The sequence below is a fragment of the Melospiza melodia genome, unplaced genomic scaffold, assembly GCF_035770615.1.
Source record: "Melospiza melodia melodia isolate bMelMel2 unplaced genomic scaffold, bMelMel2.pri scaffold_48, whole genome shotgun sequence".
Classification (NCBI taxonomy): Eukaryota; Metazoa; Chordata; class Aves; order Passeriformes; family Passerellidae; genus Melospiza; species Melospiza melodia.
The window spans coordinates 2914371-2920571 of NW_026948796.1; positions in this window are offsets into that span (position 1 = coordinate 2914371).

Genomic DNA, 6201 nt, shown 5'->3' on the forward strand with positions numbered 1-6201 from the left:
CTCTTTTTAATCAAATTATATTGTATCCAATTTTTTTTTTTATTTTAACTATTCAATTAAAATTGTTACTACTTTTAATATTGTTTGGCTTTTTTTATGATGGGATAATTGGGCAAACATAAGAATTTTGGTGCCGACATCCGTGACTCTCTCAACTCCGGGGAGGTAGATAGTTTCTGGGAAGGAGCTCCCCACCAGACTTTTAAGTGGTCCCAAGGCTAGACCACTCTCCCTTGGGAAAAGAGAATTTTCATTACAGTAATGCATAAACAAATTCGTTTTTAAGAGCGCGCAAGAGAGGCTCCCATCATAGTGCCGGCTTATAGGAAAGAGAGTACCCATAGAAAGCTGCTTTGTGTACGAAGACCCTCATGAGAAAAGAAGGCTGTGAGTATCACGAGGTTTTGGGTGGGGGGGGGGGCTGTATGCATGTGTGAGTGTGTGTGGAGTGTCTGAGACAGAGGCTGGGCGGCCCCGACCCCCAAAGCAAGTGGGACCTCCCAGTACCGCGTTTTCGCGCCCTCCGAGAGGAGGCTGGCCGGGAAAGTACGGAAGTGAAAAGTGAACGAGTGGGGACCCTGGGAGGGTTTGACCCAGGGGGAAGAAGGGGATCCCTGGTCCAGGCACCTGTAGGAAGGTCCTTGGGTAGGAGGGATTGACTCTTTAGGGAGACTGAGAAAGAGAGTGAATGAATACGTTCAATTTCCTTGGAGGGGTTGGTAGCAGGCAATTTAGTATGTGATTAGATGGTGAGAGGACGGGGCTAATAGATTGAGAAGGAGGGAGAGATAGTTGTGGAAGAGGTAGATTGAAAAGGCAGTGTGACAGAGTAATAAGTGAGGAAGTTGAGCCACGAGGTGAGTGTGGGAAACTAAGACTCTCCTGGTACCGGGCATTTCTTAGTTTGTTGCCGCCAGAAATGGGTCAGGGAAAAAGTAAGTTCCTTGACCCAGGGGCTGCAGATTGTGTGAAAAATTCGCAGTGGTTTGAGGAATCTGGGAAGCGTGAGGGGGGTTCTCAGGGAAGGAGCATTCCTCAGGACAGCCCACTGGGGATGATGATACGGTTTTGGGATGAATGGGAATCCCAAAGGGAAGAAAATCAAGGAATTCAGAGGGCAATGCCTAAGGGACATAATATAGGAAAACCTTTGAGTGAGCATCAGAAAAAATATGAGTCGCCATCAGAATGGTTAAAAAGATTAAAAAGAGACTTGCAATTATATTCAGGCATAGATACTGATACTGCAGTAGGGCAGGTTCTGTTAAAAATTCAGTTTGTGACCAGATCTTGCAGTGACATCAGGAAAAAGCTGGAAAAATTAGAAAATTGGCAGGACAGGGGACTTCAAGTGTTACTGAGAGAAGCACAAAGGGCGTTTGTAAAGAGAAATGAGAAAAAGCAGAAAGCAGATGCCAGAATTTTGGTTGCGGCAGTTAGAGAAATGCAGGCAGCTTTGAATACAGAAAAATCTGCAGGGGAAAACAAACGGCGGATGTCAGGATCTAATTTGAGGAACATAAGACCTGTGCATTTTTCCCGCCACAAAAAAAGATACTTAAAAAATTCTTGTCCTACTTTAAAGGATGCGGGACCTACCTGTTTTTATTGTCATAAAAAGGGGCACCTGCAAAAAAATTGCATAAAGAAACAGCAAGATGAGAAAACTACTCAGGAGAATCAGAGAGGTCAAGAGTTTTGTTTAATGACGAGGACCGAAATACAACCAGAAGAGCCCTTGATAATAAAGCTAAAAAATAGGTCCTCAGAACGAAGAAGTTATATTTTTAGTAAATACAGGAGTTTCTCAGTCGACAGTGACAAAATTACCCCAGGGATGTGAGATAAGTAGTGAGCGAGTTTCAGTAATCGGAATTACGGGAGATGGTTTCCCTGTTCCTGTAATAAAAGGAGTGCAAATTGAAACAGATGACAAATTTGGAGTAAATGATTTATTGTTGATACCAGAGGCCGAGAATAATATGTTAGGCAGAGATCTAATAATGGCCTTAAATTTACAGATAAAACCCTGTGAAGGAAAACTTAAAATTTATTCTTTAACTGAAGAAGATAATCTAGAAATTAATGACACGGGTTGGCATTCAGGTGAAGTGGGAAAAAGTTTAGGGTAAAGGAGTCTGGTCCCCTTTGTCCCTCCTGGTCAGCACAAGCCTGTGAATTTTATGCATTACTCTGTGCATTATTAATAATAAAAGGGCAAGAAGGGACTATTTATACAGACTCCAAATATGCTTTTACTGTAGTACATACTTTTAGAAATATTTGGCAAAAAGGGGACTTATAAACTCTCAAGAGAAAATGTTAATACACAGGGAATTGATAATTCAGATACTTGAATTTTTAAAAGGCTCAAAGAAAATAGCAGTAGCTCATGTAAAGGAATGCCAGAGAGGGAGGGATATTAGAGTCAGAGAAATAATTTGGCTGATGAAGAAGCAAAAAAGAGCGACCTTAAGAAAAAGAGATACTGAAATCATGACCTTACAAAAAATAGAAATTCAGCAGGAGACACTTTCCCTTCCGCTAGCAGAACTGGCAGCTATAAGGAAATTAGGAGCAACCTTTAAGGAGGGAAAGTGAGTTTCTCCTGATGGTAGGATTATGATGCCAAAACCAGTGGCACATTAGATCTTAGATAACTTGTATGGACAGACACACAGGGAAACAAGGGCCTTTTGTGATCACTTTTTAAAATTTTATGGGTACATAAGGATATTTGAAATTGGAAAACAAATTACCCAGATGTGTCTTACCTGTCAAAAGGTAAATAAGAAAGTGTTAAAGAGCCCTCCCTCTGGAGGACAAAAAAAAAGCCTACAGGCTATTTGAAAAGATCCAGGTTGATTTTGTAGACTTGCTTAAAGTGGCTCGGTGGAATATTTGTTGGTTATAATAGATCAATTAACTCAGTGAGTTGAAGCATTTCCAGCAGCTCGGGCTACAGTTTAAACAGTAGCTAAAATATTGTTGGAACATGAAATTCCAAGAATGTGAAAATATGGTGGGATTTAAGTAGATTTATATTAACCCTGATTTATTAAGAATTAATTAGGCATCCTGGAGTGGCTGCGGACCGCAATTCCCTTGAGCTCAGAGGCAGAAGAACACCAGTGGAAAAAGAATAAAAGACTTTCTGAATCGGTAGGAACAGCCTAAATGGATTGAAGATCTCCTCCAGGATCACCCACCAGCAACATTATTAGAATTGATTACAGAACTGCAATTCCAGAAACAGATTGATAACACCCGTTGCTAAAAGAGCTCAGAGACAAGTAAAATGTTGGGAGTGCAGTAAACATGGTTTAGGGTGTCATGCGCAGATATGTATTGTTTGCACACTTTGCTTAAACTCATGGTGGAAAGTAAGAGGGAAGAGAAGGAGAGACAATTGATTTGCTTGTTTTGCTATGGTTATGTATTTAGCCAGCTAACTGTAGAACTCATTGCTATTGATTTCTTTGAAATACCTTTGAGACTGGGAGACAGGACGCTTCCAGCAGCAATTGGATTAATAGAGAACTTAGATCAATTGGTTCTTGCTATATTGGCAATAGCACAAATAAGAGAACGAGCAGCTCATAATGTTATAGACCAGTGTCTCATAATTGATAGTTGTTGTGGAGAAGAAATCTATATATCACATCATAGGCATGTTTTTGGCGCATATTGGCCCCGGAATTGGAGGCAGACACTTATTGCACTCCCCGCCCTTGAAGAAAATAAAAAAAAAAATTAATTAAATCTTATTGTGGTTGGCACATCCCTGAAATTTTGGAAAATATAAATTTCTAGTGTTCCGGCCTAACCTTTTCCCTGTTCTTTTCATTTTAATTATTTCTTCTTAACTAGCCAGAACTGAGAAATGGAATTTAAAAGGGGACAAGCAAACCCTGTGGGGCTATGGGTACCAAGGAAACGAAAAGCACCAGTGGCTAGATTCCGAGATATTACCTTTGCTACCAAGAAGACTGGCATCTTGGCCCTTGGTTGCCACCCAAGGGGCCTTGAGAAAGGTAGAAAGGTAGATTTCCTGAGGATTATTTTCGCTGTGATCATTATGGTACCCTGGACGGTTGGCCAAAGCCAGAGAGCCACACTAGACCGAGTTTCAGCAATGAAAAAGCAAACAAGGCAAAAACCAAGTCCCAGCAATTTCAACATTTGTGACTATTGCAATCACTCTGTGTGGATTAAGGACAAGATGAAATCTGTGTTTGTGATACACCTATATGTTAGTTCTGCTTGCTACAATCGCAGCAGTTTTATAGATGTTTGTATTAAGGAAAGAAAGATGTATTGGGTAAGGAAAATTTTGAGATGTAATAGACAAGCTCCTTATCCCCATGGTGATCAAATTTGCCCTCAGTATGGAAGATTCTTTTGTTTTGAAAGAGATGATAATGGAAAGGATCCAAGTACAGGCATGGGAAACCAGGCACTAAAAGAAAAATGGAAAGAGAAAATAAAAGAAAAAAAAAAAACAAAGGGGAATAGAGGAAATAACAGGAGAAAAGAGTCAACAGAATTGGCTGAACTGTATAAACAACTAAAACAGCACTACAAAGATTGGGATTTGCCAGCCTCGAATAAGAATCTGTTTGTGGGATTGATACAAGAGATTGCTACAGAATTGGGATTGTCCAAATGTTGGATTTGTAGAGGTCTAAAAATGGCTGAAAGATGGCAGTGGAAAAACTGAGAACTTAGCTCCAGAGCAATTTTTAAAGTAGAATCGCACCCAAATTTCTGGAACATTAAAGAGACCTGAAGAATGGATTTTAAACCACCAAGTAATTAGAATCTACACAAATCACTACATTTAAACACGATAAATACCATCACTGACATTCTTCTACTCGTTTCTCTGCGGGGCACTTCTGTCCCTGCCCCCGCAGCCTGCTGCAGCCGGCACCTCAGGCCTCACTCGGCTGCTTCAAACACGGGTAGTACTGACCCCCCACACTGTAGATTTATTCCTTTTATACACCATACACTTATACACTTGCACGATTAGAAACACAGCTCACCGACTACACAATGCACACATTAACTATACAGCAAAACAATGTTCGGACATCACACACACACGAACAAAGCACACACGGGCTCAACAGTTCTGCTCTATCAGAACTATGAACCCCCAACACACATACACGGGTTCACCCGGCTCACCCCCAGAGCCACTAGCGGTCTGCTCTATCAGAACGATGAACCTCGTCTCTAATACAGCTGCTCTATCAGCTGAACTCAGACGTCTCCGGTTTACTCCCTTGCTCTCCTTTCCCTCCCCCGGGGGCCCCTCAGTACATACCGTATCTTCTTCTGCAGGCTAGCAGGTCCTTGTCTGTCTTCGTAGGTGGCAAATTGAGACGAGCGGAGCCCCACTAGGAAAAAATCCTAGGGCGCGCCTTGGAGGTCCGTCTATCCCCCCTGCCCCTGCGGGGACAGAGAACTCCTGCCTGGCTCGCCATAATGTTTTGCGGAGAAAAGAAGAAACTTCACAACTTTATAAAAGTTGTAAAGCCCGGTATATTTATTTACGACACGTGCCGGACGCAAGTCCCCCAACAAGGCATGCGTACCTCTGAAGACCTCGGGTCTTCTTTTATCCTCCTTCCAAATGCATATGCATACAGTTTCACAATAAGTTCATACATATTCATTCCGTGTGACATTTAGCACTAGTTCTTCTTTATCAAAAGAATTTCTAAGTCAAGAGCAAACCGACCTTGTAGTCTTTTCTGTTTTTCTTTCTCTGTCTCTTTACTGTCTCAGCATGCGAGTTCTTCCTTCAGCTTTAGCCTCACAAACTTTTCACTTCTCTTAGACACTTCACCTAATTCAAAATAGATCTTTACTCTGTCTCAATCAGTGACGACCCCCAAAGACTTGTGTGACCACCAAACCGAGTGGTGGCGCATGTGTGGTAAAGGTGGTAATGAAAGCTAAGATAGAGATATGACGAACCGAAAATGGGAGGAGATGGTATTGACACATGGCATATAAGGGGTGATTTTCACTTGGCAAGCTCGTACGTGAGGTTCCAAGGGTCCCGGAACCCTGCCCTCCGTACCCCGTGGTTATCTTTTGCTTATGCGCTATTATTGGAACCAAATTATCCCTTATTTAATTCGAATTATATTGTATGCAATTTATAGTTTTTTTATTTTAACTATTCAT